We start from the raw sequence: 13,993 nt of genomic DNA, 5'->3' as shown, positions 1-13,993 counted from the left end.
GAAAACATTATGCTAAGTAAAAGAAGTCAAATACAAGAGGTTACCTATTGTATGATTCCATTTACATGAAGTGTCCAGAACTGGCAAATCCATAGAAATAGACGGTAGATTGGTGGCTGCCAGGGGCTGGAGGGAAGAGGGAATGGGGAGCGACAATTAATGGCTATGGGACTTCTTTTCAGAGTGATGAAAATGTTCTGAGGAGCTGAATGTCTTCTTCTCATGAATGTTTGATTCTTATGGAATCAGATGATATTTATTTCATTCTTTGCAACTTCTATGTCATTTTCAAATTTCTTTCAGGGATGAAGTATCTGATTAAAGTGCTATTAGGAAAGTCATAACAAGCATGATTCGTGGCTGCGCTGCCCTTTGCCTTTCTTTCCCGTATCTTACATGGGATATTATTATATCAAGTATAATATTTGTGAGTTTTATCAGTCTGGGTTTAGTTGGAGGAAAACAGAACCTCCATCAGCTAATTTTAGCCAAAAGGAAGCAGGGGTTTACAAAGTCATTGAAAGGGCTGGAGGAGGTTCCAGGTGGGACCTCCAGGAATGTTCCAGAACACCACCACCAGACAGCAACATGCTGGAATGTTCTTTGTAGCAGAACACAGCTTCTCTTTAACCCCGCTTTGTTCCAGCAGCATCTGCATCCACAGAAATTGGCCCCTATCTCACTTGCTCCTTCCAAATCATGGGCCAGGGCATGTGAACTGTCAGATCTGAACTCAAACCGGAAACTCTAGCTGTTAGTCTGGGAAATGTACTCTCCAGTTTTCCAGCCTATGAGATCGAGGAAGAGATCCTTGGAGGAGGTTGGGATGAATGTGAATGGGGTCAATCCATCAGGACAATCAAGATCTTAACATTTAGGGACTTCCCTGGTGGTCCAGTGGTTAAAAATCTGCCACAGGGAACATGGGTTTGATCCCTGATTGGGGAACTAAGATCCCAAATGTTACAGGGCAACTAAACCCAGGAACCACAACTACAAAGCTCATGTGCCACAAACCAGAGAGAAGTCCACGGCCTGCAACAGAAGATCCCACATGCCACAATGAGCATCTCATGTGCCGCAATTAGGACCTGATGCAGCTAAATAAATATTTTTAAAAAGATCTTAACATTTACTAAAATTTAAATAAATTTAACATTTAATACATTAAATTATATTTAACGTGGTTCAATACTTACTTGAGTTAAATAACTGGTGATCCTTTTTGTGTGTGTCTGTGTAAAATTTGTATTTGTTTTGTGAAGTGACTTTTTCCCATCTGTGGAGTCTAGAAATTGACCCCTGAAGCAGATCCTTGAAATCTGGAAGTGTTCATATCTGACGCTGAGCACTTTGCATGGCTGACACTGAAGTGAATAACTGTTTTCTCTACAGGAAGTGAGACACTCCTGTGCATAATATATGGGAAGCAAGAGCTTCCTTGTATTCTCTTGAGCATAATGAGCACTTCCTGGAGGAAACAATATAACTTGATAAATTGAATATTTTTTTCAATTAAAGAACCAGCTGCTCATGAATAAACTCAGAAGCCAAGAAGTATTTGAGAAGATGCTTAACTTCATTAATAATTGAATAGTTCAAATGAGAGTGGCTTATGGATCGACAGCAATGAACAGGATCAGGGGTGTCGGGAGTGGGAAGAAGCAGCCACATTCACAAACCACAGCTGGAGGCGTGAAGAAGTGCAAAGTCTTGGAAGAGAATTTGGTAGCCTACCAAAGTTTTAAACATGTCTTCCTTGTAACCCGGCCATTCTATTTCTAAGGATATACCTTTCAGAAATAGTCTCACATAGTACAAACATACATTTAAAGAGATATTCTCTGACGCACTGTGTTACTGTCACAAAAGCTTAGGAAAAATCCAAATGACTAGCAATGGGGTTTGGATAAATAAATATAACAAAATACCATGCAGCTAATGTAAAGAAAAGTAGATTCGTAAGTGGTGATGTGAATGGATATGTGGACACTTCTGCAGGCGCAGGGCTGGGTGGGTCTTGGTCTTTTGTCAAATGGTGATGCTATCCTTGTCTATGGCTATTTGGAACAGGTGAAATCCTGATTCAGAAAACACGGCACAGAAAGGCTTAGGTTGATTTTGTTACATAAGATAGTTTATAAAAACTGTATCAAGGAATTAAACTGAAAGCATGGGATATTCACCAGTCTTTATGTCTTCCACTAAGTCATGAGAAGTTTACTTACCTCTCAGCGCCTCAAGTGAGAAAGGAAACGTTGAACTTGAATGTCCTTGTCAGTCACCTTGGGTTAAAAGAGGAGGGAGTGTTACCTTGGGGAGGGAGTGGGGACCCAGCTGTGGACAAGCTGATGTAAGCCCACCTCCTCCTCTCCTCCCGTCTCCCCTGCCTGCCTAAGTTGAGTTGGGAGTGGGGGTTGGGAGTTCCACCTTTTGAAAGTTTCAAGCAGAAACGTCATCCACAGAAGGCTGAAGAGCCAATGTGGGTAAAATGCAATTTTCTTCATGTCACCTTGCCCGGGAAATACAGGGACACTGCTGAACACCCCTCCTGACTACTGACTGTTTCTTGGAGTTCAGAACATTTTCACATACTAAGTTAAAAAAAAAATTATCTGGGGTTTGGAAAGCAGAAAGGAGTCTTCTTTGCTCTTTGGCCAAAAACTCCCTTAAGACAATGTTTTTTGTGGAACCACCACAAGAACATCTTAAAATAAAAAACAGCAAGTTGTGGAAGAGTATATGATGAATGTTCCCATCTTTGATGATAACAATAACAACAATAATAAATCATAGAAAACAGCATACACACTTTGCTATTAAAAGTACCCCATCCTGGAGAAGAAAATGGCAACCCTCTTCAGTATTTGTGCCTGGAAACTCTCATGGACAGAGGAGCCTGGTGGGCTACAGTCCATGAGGTTGCAAAAAAGTTGGACAGGACTTAGCAACTAAACAACAAAACAATAAAAATCGGTTCATTAATTGTAACAAATTAGTACTGTGTCATATTAATGTGATATGTTAGTAGGGGAAACTGAGCGTGAAGTGTATGGGAACTCTGTACTATCTTCCCAACTTCTCTATAAATCTAAAACTTCTAAAAAAAATTGTCTAGAAAAATTGAAAAAAAAAGTATCCCAGAAGAGTATATTCAAAACAGTGACTCTCTCCCACATGTGGGGGTGTTATGGGGTCCTGGTATTTTAGGTCACACACAGGTAAGTATTACTACACAGTGCAACAGCTCTGCTCCCAGCAAAGTTGGCCCAACAGGCTTGCCTGCCTGTCAGCATGGCTTTTGCTTTGATAAGACCTTCAAATTCTGTCCTGGACAGCTTCCTGGTGAGTGGAGTGACCTTCCTTATCAGCTGAGAGCACAGTCACCTGCTAATCCTAAGGTCCACCTATTCCTTGAAACATTGCTCCTTCTCGGTTGGACCCTAGTACCTGAAATCCCACCATCTGATAACTGTCCCAGGGGAATTTCAGAAGCATCAGAAGAGGCTGGCTCTCAAGTTTCACCTTGTGGGCAACCTCTGCAGGTGGAAACCTGGTCCTACCCCAGACTTCCATAGAAAGTCAGCGCTAAGAACAAAAGTCACTAAGGACAGAAAAACCTCTGAGTAATGCTTTAGGGATCAATCTTAGCTTCCCTTTTTTCAATGTTGGTTTTGCATTTTTTATTTCAAGATAAACTATTTTCTCTTTTATTTCATTGTATTTGCTTATATTTTAGAGTCCATGAAGGGAACACTTTAAAAGTAACAGGATACCCCTTCCTTCTAAAAAAAAAAAAAAAAAAAAAAGTAACAGGATGGTACTATCATCTGCCTGGCACACACCCCTTCTACTGGACAGTCAGGCAAATAAAGCTGGCGCTCCTGAGGGCTTCCTCTAGGAGGAGGGGGCATCTCAGTAGGTTCGTGATTCAGAGAAGACAGATAGCTGAGTCATGAACCTGGACTTGAGTTAGCTGGGTGGGGGTATCCAGACCTGGAGACCTAGATTGCTGAATGACTGTGTGTGAGAGTCTGTATTAGTTCCCTGTAGCTATCATAACAAATTGCTACAAATCTAGGGCCTTAAAATAACAGAAATTTATTCTCACACAGAAGACCAGAGGTCCAAAATCAAGTCATCAACAGGGCTGGTTCCCTCTGGAGGTTCTGAGGGAGAACCCATTCCATGCCTTTCTACTAGATTCCACTGGTAATCTTTGGCATCCCTTGGTTTGTAGACGCTTCATGCCAATCTCAGCCTTCATCTTGACACGGCCGTCTTCCCTGTGTGTGTCTCAAATAGCCTTTTGCTTTTCTCTTATAAAGACATCTGTCATTGTGTTTAGGGCCCACTCTCAATCCAGGACAATCTCATCTTGAGGTCCTTAATTACACCCCAAGACTTTTTCCAATAAGGTCACATTTCATAGATTCCAGGGGTTCAGACTTGGACATAGCCTTTTGGGGGTCATCACTCAGCCCACTAAAGAGAGGGACACACTGGGATGGAAGACAGTTGCTGCTCTCATTGCCCTTCAAGTTACTGTGATTATTCATGGCATGTTACAAAACTCTCTTTGCCTAGTAATTTGCATAACCTCATATCTGTAAAAGAGGTCCCAGCCCCTGGGGACTAAATTGCATTGTTTCAGCCAGTTCAGACCTTGCAGGAAGATGGGTGTAATGAAGCCCATTTGCAGAGGAAGCGGGGATGCTGAATGGAAGGAGAAATAGACGGGCGTTTGCGGGTGGGCGGCCAGCTCCTGAGGACTCGGGCCTTCTTGAAACCCCCCTCTTCCCCTCTGCTTGTTGTCAGACCCAGGCCCTTTTGCTGGTGGGGATCTCTCTCCCAAATGGGAAGATTTGATTTGGGTTTGTTCAGTGGCCAGAAACCCAGAGCCACTGCTTGGCATTCTTTTTGGGAGGGAGGTAGTGACAGAGAGGGCCTGGCCCACAGCTAGAGTTTCTCTGTGAAACCAAAGCCTGGGTGACATGTTTGAGGGGCCAAGTGAACAGGAAGGAAGCTTCCTGTGAGACACAGCAAGCTGGAAGCTGTCACTGGGGGAGATACTCCGGAATCACGCCTCTGAACCCCCACTGATAAGGGGGCAGGCCATTTTCTCATTATTGCTGGTTTTTGGTTTTATGTCAACTTTCCTTTATTGAACCATGTATACTACTGAAATACAAAGAAATCACCAGAGTTTACAGGAAGATTACCAAGACTAATGTCATTAACTCAAAATGAGGCTTCATGAACTGAAACAATTCACCTTCATTTATCAGCACAGAAACGTAAATATTTGAAGCTAAATAAAACAGTCTACTTAACTTCAAATCCTGTTCCATGAACATCTTTAACAATCATTTGACATAATTTTAGGTACTATACAAATAGCAAATAATTTAACAATAACTTTAACAAAATGATTTAACTAAATTAAAAGTATAAAATTCTGGTCAGTTGTACTTTTACTTTTTTTTAGTCAGATGGTAAAAGCTATAAATTATTGAGTTCCCTGCCCCCTAAACATCTGGAGTAACCCTGTATACAATAAAAAAATGTAAGTATAAAATGTTAAACTATTGATTGCATAAGGAAAAAATGTAGACTTCACCATAGCAAAGATGACTACTAGCTTTGGTTACTATTAGATTCAACCACCATTCAGTCACTGAATTATCTGAGTACCCACAACAAGCCTGGCACTCTTCTAGGCACTGGGAAACAATGAACAACAACAAAAATAATAGTTTTTAATCATCATGGGACTTGCATTCTGCTGTGGGAAATAGACAAACACAAAATAATAAGAATCGTAAGTGTGGTAAATTCTATTAAGGAGACAAACAAAACTTTGCCACAGATTAGTCCTTGAAATGGAGAAGGAAATGGCAACCCACTCCAGTCATCTTGCCTAGAGAATCCTGTGGATGGAGGAGCCTGGTGGGCTGCTGTCCGTAGGGTCGAGTAAAGTTGGACACAACTGAAGTGACTTAGCATGCATGCATGCGTCAGAGAAGGAAATGGCAACCCACTCCAGTGTTCTTGCCTGGAGAATTCCAGGGACAGAGGAGTCTAGTGGGCTGCTGTCTATGGGGTCGCACAGAGTCAGACATGACTGAAGTGACTTAGCAGCAGCAGCAGTCCTTGAAAGCTGGGCTGTGGAATTCTAAAACCTAAAAATAAAAAATTCATGAAGAGCTACATCAAGATGACATAGATTCTGCAGACCTTTGCTAACATATAAGAAAATTACAGACACTGCCAGTGAAAATAGAGATCAATCTTTCATTGTTAAAGCTATGAATGGCATTACTTAGCAATACAGTAGCCTCATAAGATAATTAACCTCACAGTTCTACAGAGTTAAAAAGTTTGTAAACACAATATTAAAAAAAAATTAACAGGTGCCTAAGGAGATAGGACAACCAAATGTAACATGGTATCCTAAATGGAGGGACTTCCTTTGGTCGTCCAGTGGTTAAGACTCCATGCTCCCAGTGCAGGAGGCCCAGGTTCCATCCCTGGTTCAGGAAACTATATCCCACATGCCACAACTAAGGATGACGAATACCGCAACTAAGACCTGGTGCATCCAAATAAATAAATTTTTTAAAAAGAAGAGTAAAAAATATCCTGAATGGAATACTGAAATAGGGAAAAAAAAAGAAGAAGGAAATCTGAATAGGCTACAGACTGTAATTAATAATGTATCAAGATTGGTTCATTAATTGTAACAACTGTACCATACTAATGTAAGATGTTAATAACAGGGGAAACTGGGTGGGGCTATCTGCATGATCTTAATTTTTTTTGTAAATCTAAAACTGTTCTGAACAAAATCAAGTATACTTTTAAAAAACATATAAGATAGCTTCAGGAATTATGGTGGAAGGAAGGGAAGTTAGTAAAAGACTTAAATTAAGAAATGATAAGCCATAAAACTCTGCAATGTGAATTAAAATATAACTCAAAAGGGACTTCCCTGGTGGTCCACTGGCTAAGACTCTGGACTCCCAATGGAGGGGCCCCAGTTTGATCCCTGGTCAGGGGACTAGATCCCACATGCTGCAACCAAGAATTTGCATGCCACAACTAAAGATCCTGCATGCAACAATGAAGATGGAAGGTCCCTTGTGCAGCAACTAAGACCCAGGACAGTCAATAAATAAATATTAAAATACAACTCAAGAAATTCAAAGGAAACATGCAGATACTTAAGTTATGATCTCTATTCATTCTAAAATCTTTCTAGGACAGAGATCAATGGATTTTTCATACAAACTAAATAGCTCTGCATCAAAATACAGGATAGGCAATAACATCCTTGGAGTGCACAATAAGTATTTTAGATCCCTATTTAATAATAGTGACTAATAGACTATATTTTATATATGGCAGTGTCCTGAAATTGTCATAAAATGCCTGGACAAGGATCAACCTCATAGGTCTAACTACATTATTTCCTTCAAGAAACAAGTTTACTTATTCTGTGTTTTCCAAGTCTCCTGTAAATGTATCACACTTTGATAATTAAAAAAAAAAAAATTAAAAACAGAATGAAACAAGTTTATATTTACTTCAGGAAAAAAAAAGCAGAGACCTAGTAAGGGGGCAGGGAGAAAAGATTATGTATGAAAGGAGAAAAATTATTTCCCAGGTCTAACTGAAAGGAATACATAAAGCAGTACATACTTAAATCTAATTGAGATAACTAGATAATGAATCTATTCCTTCTCTATTACTCCTAACCCCAAAAGACATCCTACAAAACAAAGATGTCCCTTATTCTAAAGTCTTCTCTTACAGATATCTTAAATATATAATTGGAAAATACTCATGAAGAAATGGAATAATTAACATTTCCCCAGTAATTCTTGTTTGCACCACTCTGAGGAGAATCATACTGCTTCGTGTTGAGACGAGAAAAAGGAGAGGAAAAGTATGAAAAATTCCAAGTAGACCAAGGAATTACACTGTACCATGACTTCCCCTGTGGTCCAGTGGCTAAGACTGCACACCCAATGCAGCGAACCTGGTTCAATCCCTGGTCAGGGAACTAGATCCCACATTCCCTGCCACAACTAAGACCCAGCGCAGCCTAGTAAGTAAAATAAAAATAAACAATTGCACAGATTGGGAAAGGCTTCAACGCTGCCGAAAGAACTGTCAAGGATGCAAGTCAAGAGAAGGAAAGGAGGTTTTCCAACAGGCCACAGCCTAACCCCAGGGGTAAAAATCGCCAGTGCTCCCACCGCTCGCTCACTCCCCAACCACTCCATCCTCAAGTCGCCTTCAATCCAAACAGACATCCTCCATGGTTGGTCTTTTAGTGGCTCAGTCGTGTCCGACTCTGCATTGCAGGCAGATTCTTGACCGACTGAGCTACAGGGGAAGCCACATCCTCCATCACCCACACCAGCTCCCCATCCAGGTGGAAACAACCCAAGTAGCACCCAGGACCTCCACTTCCCTCCTTCCACAAGACTCTGGGGGCCAAGGCTCTGGGGAAAGCAGCGCGCAGACCGCACACTCCCTGAAGGACGGAGAGGCCGGATCCGGAGCGGGGCTTCCCGGGTGGGCCTCACGGAGCTGACCAGCCGGCCTAAGAGCCAGGAGCTGGCTGGGGTTCGGGCAGGGAGCGGCCGTGAGTGAGCCCACGTGCCCGGAAGGGACGCTCGGGCGGCGGGGGCCGGGCGCGGGGAGGCCCGGGTGGCGGGAAAGGAGCCGGCGGAGCCGGGGACGCGAGGTCGAAACCCGCCGGCGGCCGAGAGGGGTGGGTGGACGCGGGCGGCGGCTGGGGGTGGAGCCCGGCGCGGGGAAGCCGCGCACTCACCGCTCTGCGCCCCCGCGAACCCCGGCTGGAATCTCCTCAGCGGCGTCCGGAGGTCCCCGCCCGCGGCCGAGAGGGAGCCGGAGGAGCTGCCGCCGCCTCAGCCCGCGAGGCGTCCCGCGCCGACGGAGAGGCCCGCGGCAGGGCGGGCGCCGAGCTGCCGCGGCTGAGGGCAGGGCTCCTCTGTACCCAGGCCGGCAGCCCTCGGCGTCGTCCGGCACCGAGCGGGGCCTGCGGCTAGGAAAGGAAGGAGGGAGCGGCTGGAAGCAGCCAGGGGCGCGCTCGGGGTCCCGAGGCTGGAATCGCTGCCTCCTCGGCGTCTGGTCGCGACACCGCGGTCTGGGCGGCGGGCCCTGAGCGCGGCCGCGTCGGGCGTCTCTTCCCGGGCGAAACCTCGGCTGCGGCCGCCAAGTGCGCCCCGCGGAGCGAGCGTCTGGTTATTGTTTCTATTCTTATAAAGTCCTTCATCCCGATTTAGTTATCTACCTTTTTTTTCCCCAAGTTTTTTTGTTTGCTTTTTTTTTTTTTTTTTTTAGGTAGAATTATTATACGTAATGCTCTAATGCGTCTGGAAAATATTTTACACTACAGTATAAAGTGTAGATCTAAACCGATCCTCCTCTGATTTCTGGCCAGTTTCTCCAACATCATTTACTGCATCATCAGTCCCCTCTTCTTTTTGGTTTGTGAGCTTTCTTTCTCAATAAATTTGTATATTATTTTGTATGGCTTCAGAGCTTATTTTTTTTCTTGATTGATTTGCCCATTAATTCTTGTGGATGCAGCCTGATTTACTTCTTTGTTTATAATACATTTACTATCTAGAAGAGAAAACATCCCCTCCTCATCTTAGTTATTTTTCTTTTCCAAAAATGTGTAAACTCACTTGCTACTTTTCCAGTGATATATGGCCAGGGACATTTTTGTCAATTTAAAAATTCTGTGTCAATTTCTTTTGAATTTTAACTGGATATATGATGGATTATGAATTAACAGAGTTGACAGTTTTTTCATGGATGTTTCTAAATTTTCTCACATCTTTTATATCATTTATGGATCTCATGCATTTCTTCTTAGGGGTAACTAGAATATTTAAAAATTGCTACCGTGGCTAGGATATTTTCTGCTATATCTTCTAATAGGTTATATAGAAATGCAGTAAATAGAAAATTAAGTAACAGTAAATAGAAAAATGACTTTTTTTGTGTGCATTTATTTGGCACACAGACTCTTGTGTTATTCTGAGTTTTTAGGAGGTTCCAATTTTCTGGCTGTATTTTTATAAGTGATAACAATATTGCCTTCCTATATCTATATCTGTATCATCCATATCTATAAAGGATTTCAATATGAAATGAATGAAAATATGAAATGGAGAACCTCACACATGTGCTGAATAACAACTTCAGAACAGAGAGTCTGGGACTTCCCTGGTGGTCCAGTGGTTAAGAATCCACCTTGCATTGCAGGGGACTCATGTTTGATCCCAGTTTGGGGAGCTAAGTTCTCACATGCTGTGGAGCAATTAAGCCCACATGGCAACTGCTGAGGCCACACCACAACTAGAGAGTCAGTGTGCCCCAAGGAAAGATCCAGTCTGAACTTAAGTATTTTTTTTAAAAAAAGAGAAGAGAAATTGGTTTCCATTAAATGTCTGATTTACAGGAGACTGAGACATCTTACCAATGAACATTTGTCAAGAATCTCTCCCCGTTCTCAGGCCAATAAGCTTACTGCTTGGTCTCTGGCTGGACTTCCCCGTCTTTGCACTCCTTGCCCATAAATAGACTCCTTCCCAAACCTTCAATTAATTCAGCATGTACAGCATGCATTTCCCAAATTGCAATTCCTCTGCTACTCTCAAATCTAAAGTTTCTGGTAATTTGAGATTGCCTCAGTTTACCTCCTTGTTTAGGTTGACATTCCATGGTGTCGGAAGTGGGATCCAAGGGAGAGCACCTCAGGAGGGACAGTGACTCTCATCATTGAGCAAGTACCTGTGCTGGGCCCCTTATGCTCAGGGCTTCTTAGAGTCACCTCTTCTGGCTTGACGAGTCTGCTCTTGGGTTTCAGGCTCCCTCCCTTAGATCAAGCTCTCCAGATTTATTTAGGATTTGGATAAGGACAGATTGTCCTTCCAGTGAGTGATCTTTTAGTTTCTGAATTAGAATACATTTGGATTTTCCTGAGAGCAAACCAAAAACTAAAATTGGCGGACACAGATTGAACACCTAAATGCTGCCAGAGTGCTCGCCACTTGTATATGAGAGACAACCGTCCTCAAGGCACAAGACTCCTGTGTAAGGATAAGGTGGTCACAAGTGAGCAAATTTCCCAATAGGCCACTTACCACTCACAAGAAAATTTCAGGTAACAAGGGACACCTGGGCACAGGTTGGACAAAGAAGGCAAAGGCTGTCTGCCAGAAAAAAGAAGTATCCCATGAAAGGCACCCTGTGAAACAAAACTGAAGTCCCAACCCTAAGCATATCCCATTGGCTATCCAGGACTTTTTGTGTTTGCTCTTGGGGGAAAAACTCCAAAAATGGGATCCTAGTCATCTAAATGCTTTAAGGTTGGCCCCTCTTTAGGAACCCCAGCCAGTTTTATGTTTAAAAAATTACAGTGTCTCCACATGTGAATGGACTAATCTTACTGATGACAACCTAGAATTATACTGGCCACTATGAAGGCTGTTCCAATTAGACAAGATCATTCATTTAAGAGATGTGCTTAAAGGCAAGTGTTCCCGAATCAAAGAGGATGGATACAGATTTTAGTTAGTATGCAGATGCCTCCAAAAACTTCAAAATTCCAAAATTTGAAAACTTCATGGAAAGATTCATTGGGAAAGGCTAATAAAAAATTAAAGATATAAGAAGTACCTATAACAAAAGACTATGAGACTGATATAACGCCTACTCCTGCCCTCTGTCCTCCTTGACTTGGGTACTCATTCTACTAATTCTCATCTGAATCGCCTTTCCACTCTGAAGAGACTATAGGACTGTAAACAAAAATCCACTGAATTAGTTATCCTCATATCTACCCTCAAAGAATGGCCCCCACATGTGTCTGTCCCAGATTTGACAGGATTCTGAGGGGTTTTCTGGTAAACTGCTACCAATTATTCCCTTAAATAGCCAAGGGGAAACTAAATTGAAGAGTAATGGAGGGAGTTCCCTGGTGGTCCAGTGGTTAAAACTCTGAGCATCCAATTCAAGGGGCATAAGTTTGATCCCTGGCCGGGAACTAAGAGCGCATATGCTATGTGGCATGGCCAAGAAAACAAGCAAAAGTAATGGAAAGCCTTGCCAAATTTTGGTAAATACCAGAATTATACTATATTTTAAACCCCACTCACTTTAGAGCCTAAAAATTGGATCCTAGGAAAACGCAATGACCAAGTGAAGGGTCAGAATTCTTTTAGAGTCAGCTCTCCTCAATCTGTCTATCGCAAGAAAGAGAAGAAAATAGAATTTCATGTTGTCCCTTCCTTTTGGAATCCAGATCCATTGGTTATTTATCTTTTCTTTCCTGAGGTAGCTGTTACCTTCTTGTTTGTTTCATTTTGTGTCCTGAGAACTTGGCATGGCAATCATCAGGTTGGGGATCCCAAAATATGGCCAGACAGAAATGTCTGTTGCACCCCATTTGTGACTAGGTATGGCTAGATAGGGGACTTCCCTGATGGCTCAGATGGTAAAGTGTCTGCCTACAATTCGGGAGACCTGGGTTCCATCCCTGGGTCGGGAAGATCCCCTGGAGAAGGAAATGGCAACCCCCTCCAGTAATCTTGCCTGGAAAATCCCATGGACGGAGGCGCCTGGTAGGCTATAGCCCATGGGGTCACAAAGAGTCAGACACAACTGAGTGACTTCACTATGGCTAGATAGAGATGTGGATTCCACAGCATTTGCAGCTAGAATCCTTTTGCCAGCCCTCAGGAGAACCATCTTTCATTTATGTGGTTGTCTTTGGGGATGGCTCTGGATCCCGGGAAGACAATCCCTTCTGCACTGTCTTGGGGGATGCCTGTATGTATTTATGCCATATATGTCTTTCTCCCCCTGAGGAATCCTGCTTACTGCTGAAAGTGTATCTTTTTGCCTGTGTTCTTACAAAGCTGGCATTGTTGTCTTTCCAGTTTCTATTTTTAATTTACATAATGTTATTTGGTTCATCTCATTCTGTTTTTTACTTTTTCCCCCCCCAGTAAACACTACATCTCTAATATACTTCCACATTGCTATTGGTTGCTTCTAATGTGTAAATAATTCTCCAGGGTGTCCATCCACTTATCTGTCCTTCTTCCAGGATCTTTCAACTCCCTGCTACCACAAATGGTGCTGCCATGGATATACTTGTTTCAGTTCACTCCAGTTCAGTTCAGTTCAGTCACTCAGTCGTGTCTGACTCTTTGTGACCCCATGAACTGCAGCACACCAGGCCTCCCTGTCCATCACCAATTCCCAAACTCATGTCCATTGACTCGGTGATGCCATCCAATCATCTCATCCTCTGTTGTCCCCTTCTCCTCCTGCCTTCAATCTTTCCCAGCATCAGGGTCTTTTCAAATGAGTCAGCTCTTGCCATGAGGTGGTCAAAGTATTAGAGTTTCAGCTTCAACATCAGTCCTGGTTGGATCTCCTTGCAGTCCAAGGGACTCTCAAGAGTCTTCTCCAACACCACAGTTCAAAAGCATCAATTCTTCTGTCCTCAGCTTTCTTTATAGTCCAACTCTCACATCCATACATGACTACTGGAAAAACCATAGCTTTGACTAGACGGACCTTTGTTGGCAAAGTAATGTCTCTGCTTTTTAATATGCTCTCTAGGTTGATCATAACTTTCCTTCCAAGGAGTAAGCATCTTTTAATTTCATGGCTGCAATCACCATCTGCAGTGATTTTGTAGCCCAAAAAATAAAGTCAACCACTGTTTCCACTGTTTCCCCATCTACTTGCCATGAAGTGATGGAACCGAATGCCATAATTTTAGTTTCCTGAACGTTGAGTTTTAAGCCAATTTTTTCACTCTCCTCTTTCACTTTCATTAAGAGGCTCTTTAGTTCCTCTTCACTTTCTGCCATAAGGGTGGTGTCATCTGCATATCTGAGGTTATTGATATTTCTCCCAGCAATCTTGATTCCAG

The 13,993-nt window shown here is 42.8% G+C and overlaps 1 long non-coding RNA gene across 5 annotated transcripts in view; it reads right to left on the bottom strand.

Moving 5' to 3' along the window:
* LOC133059447 (uncharacterized) overlaps positions 1 to 13,993 on the bottom strand; it is a 50,128-nt gene that overhangs the window by 26,272 nt on the left and 9,863 nt on the right. Inside the window, exons 1-3 of one of the 5 annotated variants that reach the window (XR_009693557.1) lie at positions 8,843 to 9,036; positions 2,229 to 2,285; positions 45 to 126 (exon numbers count right to left, since the gene is read on the bottom strand). This is a non-coding gene — a long non-coding RNA (uncharacterized LOC133059447). Of the gene's footprint in view, positions 1 to 44; positions 127 to 2,228; positions 2,286 to 8,842; positions 9,037 to 13,993 lie in introns of those variants that run through there. The other 4 variants (XR_009693560.1, XR_009693556.1, XR_009693559.1 and 1 more) reach the window with 4 other exon arrangements.

The sequence above is a fragment of the Dama dama genome, chromosome 7 (genome assembly GCF_033118175.1).
Source record: "Dama dama isolate Ldn47 chromosome 7, ASM3311817v1, whole genome shotgun sequence".
Lineage (NCBI taxonomy): Eukaryota > Metazoa > Chordata > Mammalia > Artiodactyla > Cervidae > Dama > Dama dama.
This window is presented reverse-complemented; position numbering and strand designations above follow the sequence as displayed.